This window comes from Chiloscyllium plagiosum, unplaced genomic scaffold (genome assembly GCF_037043375.1).
Source record: "Chiloscyllium plagiosum isolate Xiang-an unplaced genomic scaffold, Cpla_swu_hap1 HiC_scaffold_40, whole genome shotgun sequence".
Lineage (NCBI taxonomy): Eukaryota > Metazoa > Chordata > Chondrichthyes > Orectolobiformes > Hemiscylliidae > Chiloscyllium > Chiloscyllium plagiosum.
In genome coordinates this window covers 37,922,580-37,939,828 of record NW_028270178.1, presented here as the reverse complement: position 1 = coordinate 37,939,828, position 17,249 = coordinate 37,922,580, and the positions used below count along the sequence as shown (strand labels likewise).

The 17,249-nt window shown below is 43.9% G+C and overlaps 1 pseudogene; it reads right to left on the bottom strand.

The window, feature by feature from the left end:
- Positions 1 to 10,913: 10,913 nt before the first annotated feature.
- Positions 10,914 to 11,069, bottom strand: LOC122546786 (U2 spliceosomal RNA; annotated as a pseudogene).
- Between the last annotated feature and the right edge of the window lie 6,180 nt (positions 11,070 to 17,249).

The following is a 17,249-nucleotide window of genomic DNA, read 5'->3' as shown; positions in this document are numbered from 1 at the left end:
AGGATTCCAATATGTAACTCACTCCCGGGTCTCTGTTATTCTACATATAAAACCCACCTCAGCCCCTCGATAGAATTCCAATGTGTAACTCACTCCCGAGTCTCTGTTATTCTACATATAAACCTCACCTCAAACCCCTCGATAAGATTCCAATATGTAACTCACTCCAGGGTCTCTGTTATTCTATATATAAAACCCACATCAAACCCCTCTGTAGGATTCCAATATGTAACTCACTCCCATATATCTGTGGCTGTTTATGTTCACCAATTAACTTCAGACACTTCAATTAGATTCCAGTTTGTAACTTATATTTGGGTATTTTATTTTTATATAAATAAACCCACCGATTCATCGATTAGATTCCAGACTGTAACTCACTCCCGGATATCAGTTATTCCAGACAATCCACCTCATCCCCTCAATTAGATCTCAGTTGGTAACTCACTCTTGGGTGTCTTTTTTTTTCACATAAATAAACCCCAATGAATTGATTAGATTCTTATCTGTCACCCACTCACGTATATCTGTTACTCCATACAAAAACCACATCGAAAGCTTCCTTAGATTCCAGTCTGAAAGTCACTCCTGATTATCTGTTATTCCATACATAAACCACCTCGAACCCCTCGATTGGATTCCGGTCTGTAATTCACTCCTGGGTATTTGTTCTTCCATGCACAAACCACCCGAAAAACCCTCAACTAGATTCCAGACTGTAACGTATTCCCGGGAATCTGTTATTCTATACATAACTCACCTCAAACCCTCAAATTGATTCCATTTTGAAACTTATACTTGGGTTTTATTTTAATATAAATAAACGCTTTGATCCTACGATTAGATTTCAATCTGCAACGCACTCACGTATATCTGTTATCCCACATATAAATCACCTCAAAAGCATTAATTATATTCTAGTCTGTAACTCACTCCTGTTGTTCTATATATCAGCCTGGAACGCGCTGCCAGAGGAGGTAGTGGAAGCAGACACAATAGCAGCATTCAGGAAGCACCTGGATGAACACATGAATAGGACGGGAATAGAGGGATTTGGATGCTGTAAGTGAAGGCAGCTTTGATATGCAAGGGCAAGGTGTGGCAGTGCATATTTGGCGGGCCAAAGGGCCTGTTCCTGTGCTGTATAGTTCTTTGTTCTTATGTTCACAATTATGTGAAAGTAGAGTTGCAGGTAGATTGGATAGTGAAGAAGGTCTTTGGTATGCTTGACTTTATTGGTGAGTGTATTGAGTTTAGGAGTTGGGGGGGGGTGTCATGCGGGCATTGGTTTGGCCACATGTGGAATACTGCGTGCAATTTCGGTTTCCCTGTTACAGGAAGGATGTTGTAAAATGTGAACCGGTTCATAAACGTTTTACAAGGATGTTCCCAGCGTTGGAGAGTTTCAGCTAAAGGGAGAGGCTGGATAGGCTGTGGCTGTATTCCCTGGAGCGTCAGAGACTGTAGGGTGACTTTATAGAGGTTTATAAGTTCATGTGGGGCATGGGTAGGATAAATAGACAAGGTCTTTTCCCTGGGACGGGGGTGTCCAGAAGCAGACAATACAGGTTTAGGATGAGAGGGGAAAGATATAAAGGAGATATAAAGGGGCAACATTTTCACGCAGAGGGTGGTGCGTGTGTGGAATGAACTGCCAGAGGAATTGGTGGTGGCTGGTACAATTGCAGCATTTAAAAGGCATTAGGATGGATACATAAATTTGAAGGTTTTAGAGGGATATGGGCCAAATGCTGGCAAACGGACTAGATTAGGCTAGGATATCAGGTTGTCAAGTTGGACCAAAGGGTCTTCTTCCGTGCTGTCCATTTCTGTCTCTGTGACTCTGTGACATGACAGGTCAGTTGAAAAGGACGCTGACTTTTTTTGACATTTACACAGAATATTTAGCCCTGTAACTGGGCTTTTGCTCAGATCAATTCAATCACAGTAGTTTCTTGTGACTGAGGGGTGTCTTTGCAAGTGGGATGACAAAGCAAATCCTTTCCTATCTTCCTGACTGGTGAACAGTCTCTCCCCCGTGTGAACTCATCGGAGTACACTGAGGTGGGAAGGACACTTGAACCCAGCCACCCTGTGAGAGCGTCTGAATGGTCTCTCGTGTGCGAACACATGGATGGGAAATCACATGCCCACTACTTTTAAAGCATTTCAGTGTGTGGATAGTTAATAGGTCAGCGCAAAATCGCTGATGTGTCAGATAACACATTCTGAGCAGGTGAATTGTATCCAACGACGCTACAGACAACACCCTGTCCCACCACAGGCCACACTCACACTGCCACAGGCCCCGCCCAAAGCCCTGACACCGCACCCACCCCTGCCACTCCCTTGTGTGAATACAATGGGATGAGATGGTTGCCTGAACCCAGGTCTGCAGTGAGAACATCTGAGGCGCCTTTCTTCAGTGTGTACACATTGATGGTGCGTCAGTTTCCGAGCATTTGTACTGCATTTCCCACAATTTGGATATTTAAAAGCAAACTCTCCAGTGTGAACGTGGTCATGTATCAACAGTTGGGATGATTGAGTGAATCCCTTCCCACAGTAAGGGACAGCTCAATGGCACACTGCTTAGCAATGCTGGTTCACAGCTCTTGGGACCTCAGTTCAATTCCAGGCTTGGGTGATAATATAGAAAGTGGGGAAGTGGATGGTGACATCTAGAAAAATGTCCATATTACAGAGGAGGACGTGCTCAATGCCCTGACATGCATACAAGTGGATACATCCACAGGATCAAATCAGGTGTCCCCTGGAACTTTGTGGGAAGGTAGGGAAGTGATTTCTGGGCCTTTTGCTGAGATACTTGTAACATCAATAGTCACAGGTGAGGTGCCAGAAGACTGGAGGTTGGCTAAAGCGATGCCACTGTTTAAGAAGGGTGGTAAGGTCAAGCCAGGGCACAATAGACTAGTGAGCCTGACGTTGGTGGTGGGCAAGTTGTTGGAGGGAATCCTGAGGGACAGGGTATGCATATATTTGGAAGGGCAAGGACTAATTCAGAATAGTCAACATGGCTTTGTGCGTGGGAAATCAGATCTCACGAACTTGATTGAGTGTTTTCAAGAAGTAACAAAAAGGATTGCTAAGGGCAGAGTGGTGGACGTGATCTATATGGACTTCAGTATGGTGTTCGATAAGGTTCCCTATGGGAAACTGGTTAGCAAGTTTAGATCTCATGGAATACAGGGCGAACTCGCCATTTGGATACAGAACTGGCTGGAAGGTAGGAGACAGTTGGTGGTGGTGGAGGGTTGATTTTCAGAATGGAGGCCTGTGACCAGTGGAGTGCCACAAAGATTGGTGCTGAGTCCACTATGTTTCATCATTTATATAAATGATTTGGATGTGTGCATAGGATGTACAGTTAGTACATTTGCAGATGACACCAAAATTGGAGGTGTAATGGACAGCAATAAGGTTACCTCTGGTTACAACGGGATCTTGATCAGATGGGCCAATGGACTGAGAAGTGGCAGATGGTGTTTAATTTAGAAAAATGCGAGGTGCTGCATTTTGGGAAAGCAAATCTTAGCAGGACCTATACACTTTATGATAAAGCCCTAGGCATTGTTAGGGTCTTTGGAAGAGTATAAGAGTTGGGAGGTCGTGTTGCAGCTGTACAGCACTTTGGTTAGGCAATTTTTAGAATATTGCATACAATTGTGTTCTCCTTCCTTTTAGAAGGAGGTTGTGAGACTTGAAAGGGTTCAGAAAAGATTTGAGCTATAAGGAGAGGTTGAACAGGCTGGGGCTGTTATCCCTGGAGCATTGGAGGCTGAGGTGTGACCTCAGAGGTTTAGACGTTCATGAGGGGCATGGATGTGGTAAATAGACAAAATTTTTCTCTGGGGTGGGGGAGTCCAAAACTAGACGGCATAGGTTCAGGGGAAGCTTTTTATGCAGACGGTGATTAGTGTATGGAATGAGCTGCCCGAGGAAGTGGTGGAGGCTGGTACAATTGCAGCGTTTAAAGGGCATCTGGATGGGTATATGAATAAGAAGTGTTTAGAGGGATATGGGCCAAGTGCTGCTAAATGGGACTAGATTAGGTTAAGATAGCTGGTCGGCATGGATGAGTTGGGCTGAAGGGTCTGTTTCCATGCTGTACAACTCACCGACTCTGTGACTGTGTGGAGTATATATGTTCGTACTGTGTCTGCATGGGTTTCTCCACGTGGTCCGGTCTTCCCCCACAGTTCAAAGATGTGCAGGTTAGGTCGATTGGCTACGCTCAAGTACAGGGTTGTGGGGATAGGGTAGGGAACTGGGTCTGGGTGTGACGATCATTGGAAGTTTGGTGGAGACTCGATGGGCTGAGCGGCCTTTGTCTGCACTGTAGGTTTTCTGTGAGTTAACTTGGAGCTGGTGAATTCTCTCTCCCTGATGTGACTGCATTGACATGTTTCCAGTTCAAATGTTGATCTGTATCCCATCACATTATTCTCACATTTCCCACAGTTGGTCCACAGTGTTAATCTGTTGTTTGACAGGTCACATAATCAGCTAAAACGTTGTCCATGTCGAGAATGTGTGTCTGGTCTCTCAACACTAAACCGTGCTCTTCCCTTCCATGTTCAACACCCGATGGTATTCAGGTTACAACAATAAATTGGGCGGTTCTCTCAGATTCTGACGTGAACTTTGCTTTCAATTTCCTGATTACACATCCTCCCCTCTGATAGACTGTAAATTATTTGAAACTTTATAATAACAGGGGAGGTGATGCCATTGTGGTATTATCACGAGACTATTAATCCAGAGACCCAGGTGATGTTCTGGGGACTTGGATTTAAATCCTGCTATGACGTAGGTGGAATCTATTTTCATTAAAAACCTGCGATAAAGCGTCTAATTGTCATGAAATCATTTCTGCTTGTCAGAGAACCCCATCTGGTTAACAAAAGTCCTTTTGTGGAGGAAATCTGCCATCCTCCGCTGGGCTGTGCTCTGTATGAATCCAGACCTGTCCTCTGGGGAAATTCGGAAGGGACATCAAATCCTCACATCCTCAGCGGGGTCCCCATACCATGAATGTATTAAAAAGAAGTGTGAGAGAGAATTTACAAAAAACACCTAGACAAGTTGTGAAACTGCGCTGAATGAACCAGATAATTAGTGGGATCGGAACTCAGATAAAGCAACCGCAGGAGCTGCTGATTGTCATTAAAATAGAGCCCAACTGATTGACCAATGTCTTTTAGTGAAGCGATCCTTCCCCATGGTCTGGGCCTATACACGACGCTGTGCTCTTTGGGAGCATACTGAGAGATGAAGGGGTTTGTAGATCTGGACAGATGATGCTATTTCATCACCACTGGGTGTATAATCTATAGGTCCTGACCTAACAGCATTGTGGGACCACTTTCACCACACACGCTGCAGCTAGTCAAAGGTTAAACACCATGTTCCCCACAAACACCTGGGGAATGGGAACATCTGCTGGTCTTGGCAGTGAATCCCAAATTCCAAGAATTCAGATTTACAAATATGAATGCAAAAACAGCTTCAGAGCACCTATATTATTGCTGAAAAATGTTGCTTTGCATTTTATGGACAATGTCTATTCAGCGAACTGATCTTCCCTGGAACCTACCTGCTCACTGATTTTCGCTAGAATCCATCTACTCAGCATGATCTTCCTTATGATTCACCTTCTCAACCGGATCTTACCGAAAATCCACCTGCTCCGCCTGACCTTCGCTAGGATCTACCTGCTCAATCTGATCTTCCCTAGAATCGACTTTCTCAACTGACCTTCCCTGGAATCTATATGCTCCACCTGATCTTTCCTAGAACCTGATCATTTCTAGAATCTAACTGCTTAACATGATCTTCCCAAGTGCGTACCGGCTCAATCTGATCTTTCTGAAATTCTAACTGCTGAAGTTGATACAAGGAGATGACAGTTGATTTCCTCTTGCAGAAAGCTCCCACAGACACAATGAACTCAGTAGACTCGCTCTGTATGGTAATTATTCAATGATTCACTGACTTGGAGTAAATGAGGCAGCAGTGGAGACCAGGGTCAACTTCTGCCACCAATGATACATCAGGCTCTGATTTGCTCTGTCTGTGTTAGAGTCAGATCTGGGAGCAACGTCTGTACTCAAGTAATAGTAAAATTCTGCAGCTGCTGAACATCTGTCATCTCAAAGGAAGTGCTGGATATTCTCAGAAGGTTGGGCAGTGTGTACGGAGAAAACCAAACAAACACAGTTCATGTTTCAGATGGGAATATGAACACTGCGCAATTTTATCATCACTATAAGCTCAGAAACATAAGAGAAATGCACTGTAGTGCAGGGAAAAAAAGTTGTGATTGGAGAGAAACTGAGCAAGACAAAAATTGTAAATTAGCAGCACATGAGAAGTGGGGGAAACTCAGTTAAACACAGTTGGCATAAGCAGAAGTTAAATTCCTAACTTAACTAAAATCCACTCATTATTAAACACAGTGGAAGGGGGGCAATGGCAATGTGGTGATCAGGAACTGTAGAGGTGAGGCAGAGCAATGGATGAACGTACAGTCAGATCAACAGTAAGGAGCCATCACAGCCACAGAGACATGGAACATTACACATGGAACAGAGCACCGGACAAAAAGAAAAACATTGTGAATGAAAGCTCAAAACGCAATGAAAGAATTTCACTTTTTTGAAAAAAATCTGCTAAGTTTCATGTGGACTCTGCAACTGGAAAGCTATCCGAACTCTGGTGTCTGAGAAAACCCTTAAATCTGAGGGAATGCCCAGGATGGGGTGATGTCATCGTGTCATTGTCACTGTGTGATGACATCACCCAGAGGGACACAGAGCATCGAGGTCTCTGCAAACTAGAGACCCCCACACAGTGGGAAAGATGGCATGGTTCCTGACAGTGGACCCAGGAGATTTACCAGGATAGTTTTGAGAATGATAAATTTCAGTGAAGTTAGGTTGTAGAAATCGGCATTGTGGGGAGATTTGACAGAGTGGGAGCACTAATTTATGATTGGTTAACAGAAGGTAAATAAAGTGAAGCTGTTTCCATTATTTGACCGTTAAAGGATTAGAGGAGATTTATATCAGTTTGGGGATGTTGCACAGGGAGAACGTGAGGAAGAAATTTTATGCAATGAATATTAATGACCTTGGACTCAATGCTGACCAAAAACGTGAATAATGCTGAGATCCTGATACACTGATGGAGATCATGCGTAAATAAAAATAGGTCTGATCAATGATTGAATTTGAATTGAATCAATAATAGCATTGATCTGACAGAATTAATGTGAAATATCTCCCAATGGACTGAAACCAAACGATTCCAGGAGAGAGAGCACATCATCTTTCCACAGATTACTGGTTGGTTCTAGAGAAATCTTCAGCTGATTCTGGAAACCTTTCCATAGACTGACGTTGTGAGACTTTGCCGATGTATAAAGGTCCAACTCTCGGAAGGACATTGCTGGAAATACTCAACAGATCAGGCAGGTGGGAATACACACAGTGAACATTTTAGCTCAACGAAATTTCATCAACATTTTTTGAAGTGGGATAAGTAGGCAGTGAATAGAAAAAGTAATTGATCAGGAGCAATTGTATAAGAGTGCAAACTAGATTCTAAATCAAAAAGAAACGTAAAATATTGTGGATTCTGCAGGAAGTGGTGTAGCATCTGGAGAGATACATTTAGTCACTGAGGGTCAGCTGACTTGAATGATAAATCTGCTTATCTTTTCAGAGAGCATGTCTTCAGTTTAGGAGGACAGACTAAAAGAATGGGCCGACTGTAAGAATTGGAGATGGAGGGGAATCCTTTATTGAGCAAACTGAATTGTTAACATTGAGCGTGGAATGGTCTATAATTCGGGAAATTGCACTCAGATCATATGGCTTTTTATGTGTTTTTCAGCGCCTGGCTAATACGTCTGTACACCTTTAAAATTGCAGTTCCTACTACTCTTCCACAGATATTCCAGCTCCAAATACATATTTGTTTATTGGAAACAATATAATATTTCAATTTGTGGATAACAATCAAAGGAAAGTTTTAACTCCAAATAAAAGTTTGAGATGAGTCCTGTGCTATATTTCTGCTTGCATTTTCCTGATCTGCTCTCGACCCTAGTGAGAATTGTGATGCAGTCCATGGGTGAACACAGTCTCTTCAGAACGTTCCCTGGTCTACATGGCAGAGAGAAAACTCCTGACCAATGCAAAAATCATGACACTGTCTGATTTCTAGTCTATGTTTTAGATGAGGTTGCTGCCCACCATTCCTGCAAATGCATTCACCTCTGTCTTCATTTATTTAGTAACTGGTAGTTCCAGCTGGCTGATGGTCACTTGCTCCATATCCCTCCATTCCTTGCACATCCATCTGCTTCTGGGGCTAAAAGCCCCTGAAATACCCCTATCATATCTGCCTTCATTACCATTACTGATATTACGTTCCAGACACCTACCACTCTCTGTGGAATAAAAACCTTGCCCCACATCTGGTTTGAACTTTCCCACTTTCACCTTCAACGTATGCTCCATAGTTCAAGACATTTCAATTCTGGGAAAGAGATTCTGACTGTCAACTCTATTGATGCATTTCATAATTTTACAGACTTCCACGGAGTCTCCACTCAGACTCTGCTGCTCCAAGGAAAACAGTCTGAGTTCTTTCTAGAATCTCCTCATAGCTCACACCCTCTAATACAAGCAGCATCTTAGTAAACCTCTTCTGCACCCTCCACATCCTCTCTATAATGTAGCGACCACAATTAAATGCAACACTTTAGGGGAAACCAAACGAAAGTCTCATAAAGCTGCAACATGACATCTTAACTCTCCTTCCTTCCTTGCACTGTGCGTCAAGTCCATGAATGTATGTACTTTCCCACACAGCTCCTTCATCTATCAACTTCACTTCACAACATTACCCATCCCCAAGCCCCATGCCTGTAGATCGCCATGACAACATTACGCTGCACTGTCCCCACTTCAAAACTAGGACAGTGATGGTGACTCGCACTTCCACAGTAACCCACGTCCTTTTCTCACTTTAACTCTAATATCGTGACTTTCCCGCCCCTTCCACAAATCCTGTCCACTCTGCTCCAAGAGGCAGTGCCCAGAACTGAATTCCCCCAACTTTACTGCTACTGCAGGGACCCCCAAAACCCTCCTTGAGAACTTCATCAATCTGATTCCCAAAAACAGGAACAGACGGAGTCAGCATGAATTGGTGAACGGGAATTCCGGAGCGAAAAGTCTACTGGATCATTTCGGGGATGTTATGAGTAGTTTGTGTGGCAACCTCTCTGGACTGAAGTGAAACAGATTCCTTGATCCTGATTGTCCCAAACAATGTCAAAGTCACTGGACATACTGTGCCAGAATCTCATGAATGAATCCTGTCTCTCCTACCCTGACTGAGAACTGGCTCCCTGAGGCTTTGAGACGTGACCATTTGGAGAAAGCACATGCAGTGTGTTTGCTGCTTTAGCTGATGCTCCAAGTGCCTGACAGTCCAGCCCCTTGACTGATCACCGTTAACAACATCAATAAGCTGCCTGGCTTACGTCTGCGATAAATAAGCAGGCACTGTGAAACTGTGAAATATTAGGTTCTGGTTGATGCATCAAAGTGCAAAAAAGCCAAGGAAAGGCAGAGATGTTGTGCCAATCCCTGATTAGGACATGTCTCAGGCGCTGGAAAGTTTGTTAGTGTTCTTCAAGTAATAATATACTTTGTGGACAAGTAATTCTACATTTTGATGCAGTGCTTTTATTTAACTCTGGGTCATTTCGCCAGCTCCACGAGTATCTATTCGACTGGTTAATGTGAGAATCGGCTCTCGGAGTAATATGCCTCTGACTTGGTCATTTGTGATACCACACACAATTGTGTCCTACATCAGTGAATATGTAATCTGATTCCACTCACAGGCCTTTGAACTGAGAAAATAAAGCCGTCACAAACACATCTATTGATTCTGGTTGTTCTGGCATTCTAATGAAAAACATTCTTAAATATTTACAAGAATGTTTCCAGCGTTGGCAGGTTTCAGCTGCAGGGAGAGGTGTTTTCCCTGGAGCGTCAGAGGCTGAGGGCTGACCGTATAGAGATTTATAAAATCATGAGGGGCATGGATAGGGTAAATAGACAAGGTCTTTTCCCTACGGTGGGTTGTCCAGAACGAGAAGGCATAGGTTTAGGGTGAGAGGGGAACAATTTAAAAGGAACCTTAGGGGCAATGTTTCCATGCAGAAGATGATGTATGTGTGGAACGAGCTGCCAGAGGAAGTGGTGGAGGCTGGTAAAATTACAACATTTAAAAGGCAACTGGATGAGTATATGAACAGGAAGGGTTTAGATGGATATGGGCCACGTACTGGCAAATGCGACTAGATTAGAATAGAACATCTGGTCAGCATGGACGGGTTGTGCTGTACATCACTATGAATCTATGTGCTTTAAAAACATCAGATCTTTTCCTGCTTCACAGTGTTCAAAACCTTTCGTTCAATACATCCGAGTCACCCTCATCATCATGATCAAAATCCAAACTGTTGAATACTGCAACAGCTTCATCTTCTCCATTTTGTTTTCTAAAATGCCGTTTGACATTAGGTAGAGCTAGTGGGGAACTGTGTTTTACTTTTGCTGTTCGGAGTTGGGAGTCGGTGGGAAGGGGTGGCGTGCATCAGGGATAAAGTGATGACATTGAGAGTGAAGGCTGAACATGCAGAAAGTGACAGGTGAATTGTAACATAGAACGAGTTAATTTGCACAAAAGCGAGTCCAACTTGACCAAAAGGTTGTTTTTACGCTTTCTTCCACACAGACGTGGTAGACGAGAAATAAAGCAAACACGCACTACAGTGAACAAATAAAACTGCTTTTCGGATTCTTTAATGAGGGTGCACTATTCCCAGAAGGACTGCAATACCAGGACGATGCGCAAAGGTCAGATTAATATTCAGTCCTTAACTCAGATATGCAGTATATCACATATTAAAACTGACAAGAACAGAACTACACATGATCTTAGCCAAAAGGCTGAGAAGAGATACTAGTGTTATCATCAAGATTAGAGTGGTGCTGAAAAATCACAGCAGGTCAGACGGCATCTGAGGAGCAGGGAAATCGACGTTTCTGGCAAAAGCCCTTCATCAGAAAGGGGAGTGGGCTTGTATAGAAGGTAGCTAAAAATGCAATAGGTGAATGGGGGTGGGGATGAAGGTGATAAGTCGGAGGGGAAGTTGGAGCAGATAAGTGGGAAGGAATATTGGCAGATAGGTGAGGTCATGAGGATGGTGCTGAGTTGGAAGTTTGGAACTGGGGTAAGGTGGAAGAGGGTAAATGAGGAAGCTGATGAAATCCACATTGATGCCTTGGGGTTGAAGGGTCCCGAGGCCGAAGATAAGGAGTTCCTCCTCCAGGCATCGGGTGGTGAGGGAGTGGCGATGGAGTAGGCCCAGGACCTGCAAGTCCTCGGCACAGTGGGAGGGAGAGTTAAAATGTTTGGCCAGGAGGCGGTGGGGTGGATTGGTGCCAGTTTCCCATCGATATTCCCTAAAGTGCTCTGAGAGAAGGTGTCCAGTCTCTCCAATGTAGAGGAGATCACATCGGGAACAATTGGTACAATAAATGACATTGGTGGAAGTGCAGATGAAACTTTAATGGATGTGAAAGGCTCCTTTGGGCTTTGGATGGAGATGCGGGGGGAGGTGAGGGCGCAGGTTTTGCAATTCTTCAGCCTGCTCTTCCTCAGGAAACCAGCTCCAACTCGAACTGAATATGCTAATTCTCGGGAGCTTCCTTTAAACCTGTTTGACCTTGTCTCGACTCTCTCCACAATCCTTCCAATCGTGCGGTTTCCAGAACAGGAAATAATGCTCCAGTTGAACCTGAACTGGTGCATTATGAAAACACAGCAATACCTCATGGATCTTGCAGTCTCTGTCACTGTGAAAAAGGACTAGGTGACAGCGTTCTTTATGAGTTGTTCTCGCAGCCTGTCCTGCCAATATAGATTCCATAAGTCCACAAGCACTCCGCTCCTGTTAACCGCTTTATGCTTTGGAGCCAAATTGTTTATTGACACTTATTCTGCCCGAAATCTATTACCTCACACTTCTCCATATTGGACTTCATCTGCATCCATCCATCTACCCCACCAAATTCCCAATACCTTTCTGACATTCAACACAATCCTGCTAACAGCTCTCAGCTTCCCTTTTCACAGTCATCGATATATTTCGACATTGCGCCTCGACACCAGGAAACGATGGACATTAAAAGTTAGCAGCGCCATATTTATCCAACATCTCTGGTCTTGATTAGTGTGTGTGTGTGTGTGTGTGTGGACCTGTTAAATGGCATCCATTTTCACGCCCAAACCCCTGGATAATCACAGCAAGTCTTCCTGACTGTCCAATCGCCTGGCAAAAACTGGGAACGTATAATTTGTCCTCCTGGTTGGCTGCACCATCACAGTAACTTTCTGACCATTGTGTGCAGGGCTCTCTCATTCCCAAAGGTTGGTAATGTTTCATAATTTCTCACCATTTTAAACAGAAGCATTCAGATTTTATCGATGCTTGCTACAATTGTGAATCACATTTCAACACGTCGTGTCTGATTCTTATAGTTTAAATTATTTATCCAGTGAACTGTTCAGATATCATATTAGCACAGTTAGGAAGTTTTGGTCACGTGGAATCTAGTCATTCCGACACACAATTGGCATGAATTTAGGAGACAGAGGTGGAGGTTGATGATTGCTGTTCGGACTGGAGGCCTGTGACCAGAGGTGAGCTGCAAGGATTGGCGCTGAGTCCACTATTATCCATCATTTATATAAAGACTTAGATGTGATTAAAGGAAGTATGTTTAGTGGGTTTGCAGATGACACTACAACTGGTGATGGGGTGGACAGTGAAAATGGGACCTTGATCAGGTGGGCCAGTGGCCGAGGAGTGGCAGATGGAGTTTAATTTAGATAAATGTGATGTGCTGAATTTTGTTGAGGCAAATCAGGGCAGGACCCACACATTTAATGGTAAGATGTGATTGCCGAGCAAAGGAAGCTTAGAGTGCAGGCTCACAGTTCTTTGGACGTGGAGTTGCCAGTAGATAGAACCATGAATAAGGCGTTTGATACACTTGCATTTATTAGACAGTGCATTGAGTATAGTTGTTGAGATGACATGTTGTGGCTGTAAAAGACACTGGTGAGGCCAATGTTAAATATTGCATTTAGTTCTGGACTCCCTGCTATAGGAAATATGTTGTGATACATGGGTTTCTGAAAAGATTTACAAAGATGTTGCCAGGTTTGGAGGGTTTCAGGCAGAGGAAGAGATAGAATAGGCCGGGGCTATTTTCACTGGAGTGTCAGAGTCTGAGGGATGGCCTAATGAATGTTTAATAGATCATGAGGGACATGGATGGGGTAAATAGACAATACCTTTTTCTCAAGGTACAGGAGTCCAAAACTAAATGGCATAGGTTTCAGGTGAGAGGGTTGAGATTTAGAAGTGATCAAAAGGGTGACGTTTTCAAGCAGAGAGTGGTGTGTGTAAGCAATGACCTGCCAGAGGAAGTGCTGGAGGCTGGAACAGTTACAATATTGAAAAGACATCTGGATGTGTACATGAACATGGAAGGGTTTGGAGTGATATGAGTTAAAATGCTGGTTAATGTGACCCTCATTTCCAAAAGAAATTAAACTCACATCTCACTTCAATATCACAACTAAATATAGCACCTCAAATTAATGCACAAACAAAACACAGATAATGCTGGAGAAACTCAGCAGGTCTGGCAGCATCTGTGGAGTGGGGAAGCAGTGTTATATGATGTTTCTGAGAATTCACCATGAGAACATAAGCATTACCGGTAGGAGAAGGCCATTCAGCCCACAATCCTGCTCTGATATTCAATACGGTCCTGGTTGATCTCATTACGGTTTCAACTCCACTGTCCTGCCTGCTCTCTGTCACCCTCCAACCCATTGCCCATTAAAAGCCTGTCCATCTCCTCCTCAAATGTACCCAGTGCCCTGACATCCACTGCACTCTGGTGGAGTGAATTCCACAGATTCATGATCTTTTGGGAAGTAATTCCTCCTCATCTCTGTTTCAAATCTGCCACCACCTTATCCTAAACTCTATTTTCTTGTTCCAGATTGCCCCACTAAGTAAAACCTCCTCTCTACCTCATCAAACCTCTTTCTCAGTCTGCAGAGATAGTGATGGAAAATGACAGGCATACAGTTATTTTACATCAGTCTTTATTGTGGAAAATACAACATCTACAGCACAACCCTCATCCACTGCCCGTGCCCCACCTCAACAAAGAACTCAATTAAAATTGTGAGACACGACCTTCCATTGGCAAAGCCATATTGACTGTCTTGTAATGACTTATTTTCGCAACATATCTTGTTAACTTACTTATATTCTGACTTCCATCAGGTTTCCCACTGCTGATGACAACTTCATCAGTAAAGTGATGGAAGGGATAATCAACAGTGCTAACAGGCAGCGCCTGCTCAGCAATAACCTGCTCTGTGACGCCCAGTTTGTGTTTCGCCAGGGTCACTCAGTTCTGATCTCATTACAGCCTTGGTGCAAACATGGACAAAAGAGCTGACTTCCAGATGTGAGGTGAGAGTGACAGCCATTGACATCAAGGCCACCTTTGACCAGGTATAGCATCAAGGAGCCCTGGAAAAACTGGAATCAATGGGTATCGGGGGCATGCTCTCTGCTGGTTTGCGTCCTACCTGGCACAAAGGAAGATGGTCGAGGATGTGGAGGGTCAGTCATCTCAGCTCCAGGACATCTCTGCAGGAGTCCCTCAGGACACCACAAGGAGTCCCTCACGAGACCCAACAATCTTCAGCTGCTTCATCAATGACCTTCCCTCTGTCATAACGTCAAAAGTGGGAATGTGCGCCGATGATTGCACAGGGTTCAGCACCATTCACGACTCCTCAGATACTAAAGCAGTCTGTGCTCAAATGCAACAAGACCTGGACAATATCCAGGCTGGTGTTGACAAGTGGCACAAATGCCAGGCAATGACCATCACCAATAAGAGATGGTGATGCTCAACACTGCCCCTTGATATTCAACTTTATTACCATCACAGAACACTCACTGTCAACATCCTTGGAGTTACCATTGACCAGAACTCAACTGGACTCACCACATAAACACAGTGGCTACAAGATCAGGTCAGAGACGAGGGATACTGTGGCGAGTAACTCACGTCCTGACACCCAAAGTCTATCCACCATCTCCAAGGCACAAGTCAAGAGTATAATGGATTACTCGCCACTTGCTTGGATGGTTTCAGCTCCAACAACATTCAAGACATTTGAGACAATCCAGGACAAAACAACTCACTTGATTGGCACCACATCACCCGGGAAAAAGTCCCAGCATGTCCAGCCTCTCCTCGTAACTCAAACCATCCATTCCTGATAACTTCCTCGTAAATCTTTTCAGAATCCTTTCTACTTTAATAATATCTTTCCTAAAGCAGGATGTCACGAACAGTATGCAGTGTTTTAAGAGTGGCTGTACCAACAAGGCATCCCAACCCCTATGCTCAGTGCTCTGATCAATGAAGGCAAGCGTGCCAAACACTGCCTTCACCACACTGTCTACCTGTGAAACCACATTCAAGGAAGGGTGTATCTGAACCCTACGCTCACTATCCACCCAGGCAAACATTCCAGACCCACACCACCCACTGGCTGAAAACAGTTTCCTTCAGAAAACCTTCTGTCTGTGAGTACAGAGTGCCAGTTGTAGATTGATTCCAGTCAACATCCCTTCCTCACTGAAAACTGAAGTTTCAGCTCAACATTAATTTGTAGCAAATTTTCTATTGTTAATATCTGTGTCTTTAGATTAATCATTATTTGTACATAAGAAGCATTTTGTTATCATGAACCTTAGCACATTCTCAAAAAATATTTTGAGTAGACAAGTAGCTGCAGTCATTTCGCAGCCAATAACAATAGGAATGAGCAATGATTGATCAGAACAGCCTAAAGAACCAAACATAGGATTTAAATTCATAGACTCGAACCAGGTAATTATAATGGATTTCAGAGTTGGAAACTGTGCGCGTGTTATATTATAAACTTAGATTTTGAATAAATGAATTTCCAGTTTATATTGAAGATTCTTAGCAAAGATCAGACTCAATAGGAAGAAAATTGTAATTTAATAGCAGAAGGGAAAATGCATAAGCATTACGACAACCTGTAAACATTGGTGATGGACTGGAATGCAACCCCAAACCCTAGGGGTCAGGAGGTGATTACTGGGAATGGTTTGTGGCCTGTTACAGAACATTTGCAGTTGATCAAGCCGTTAATCTTGAAGCTGACTCATCTTTGTTTAACGTTATGCTTTTGCAATGCATTCCTCCTGGTGTCGCTGATATGACCCAGACAAACAATATGAACTGGTGCAAGAAATCCCAGTCGCTAATGAGGTGAGTGGTGGTCGTCCGCTGGGATGGCCAGAACGAGACGAACCACGATCCAAGTTACAGGAATAAAAACCACCCGAATATGTTCATGACCTCGCAAGCCCTATACCTCATATGCCAACCACGACTGGGTTGACTGAGACCAGCATACCTACTGTGGGGGGGCATATACCTTAGATGCCCGCCCAGCGACCAATGCTGAGCAACCCTTTCCAGAGGGGACCCTGGAAACGGGGGCAGACAGGCCCCAGGAGTACGCCATTGGGACTGGGAACAAGTCAGCTAACTCCTCCAGGGACGAATGGCAGCCACTTGCTTTAACTGTGGGAGATAGTAGCACTGGGGAGCGAAATGTCCTTATCGTTGTAGCTTGGAGCTAATTCAGGGATCGACAGGCTTGCATCCTAGCAAAATGAGAATCTGCAAATACATACCAACTCTTGTGCTTTTGGAATGGCCCACGGTTTGGCAGCCTTGTGGGAACACAGAGGATTGAACTTCCACAAATAACTTCCACGGGACAGCTTATTAGTAATGCTGGCATTTTCCAACCAGTCTGGCAGTTATCAAATGTTCCACTCACGCTGAGATAACTGATACACTCTCCAAAGTGGGTAAGTGCAAATTTCTGGCCTCATTGGGTTCCCAGTAAAACTCGGCTAGACACAATATAATGCTGGGTATGCCATACCTGGGTAAGATACAGAGATCATAGTGTGGGAAGCCCTGTTGAAC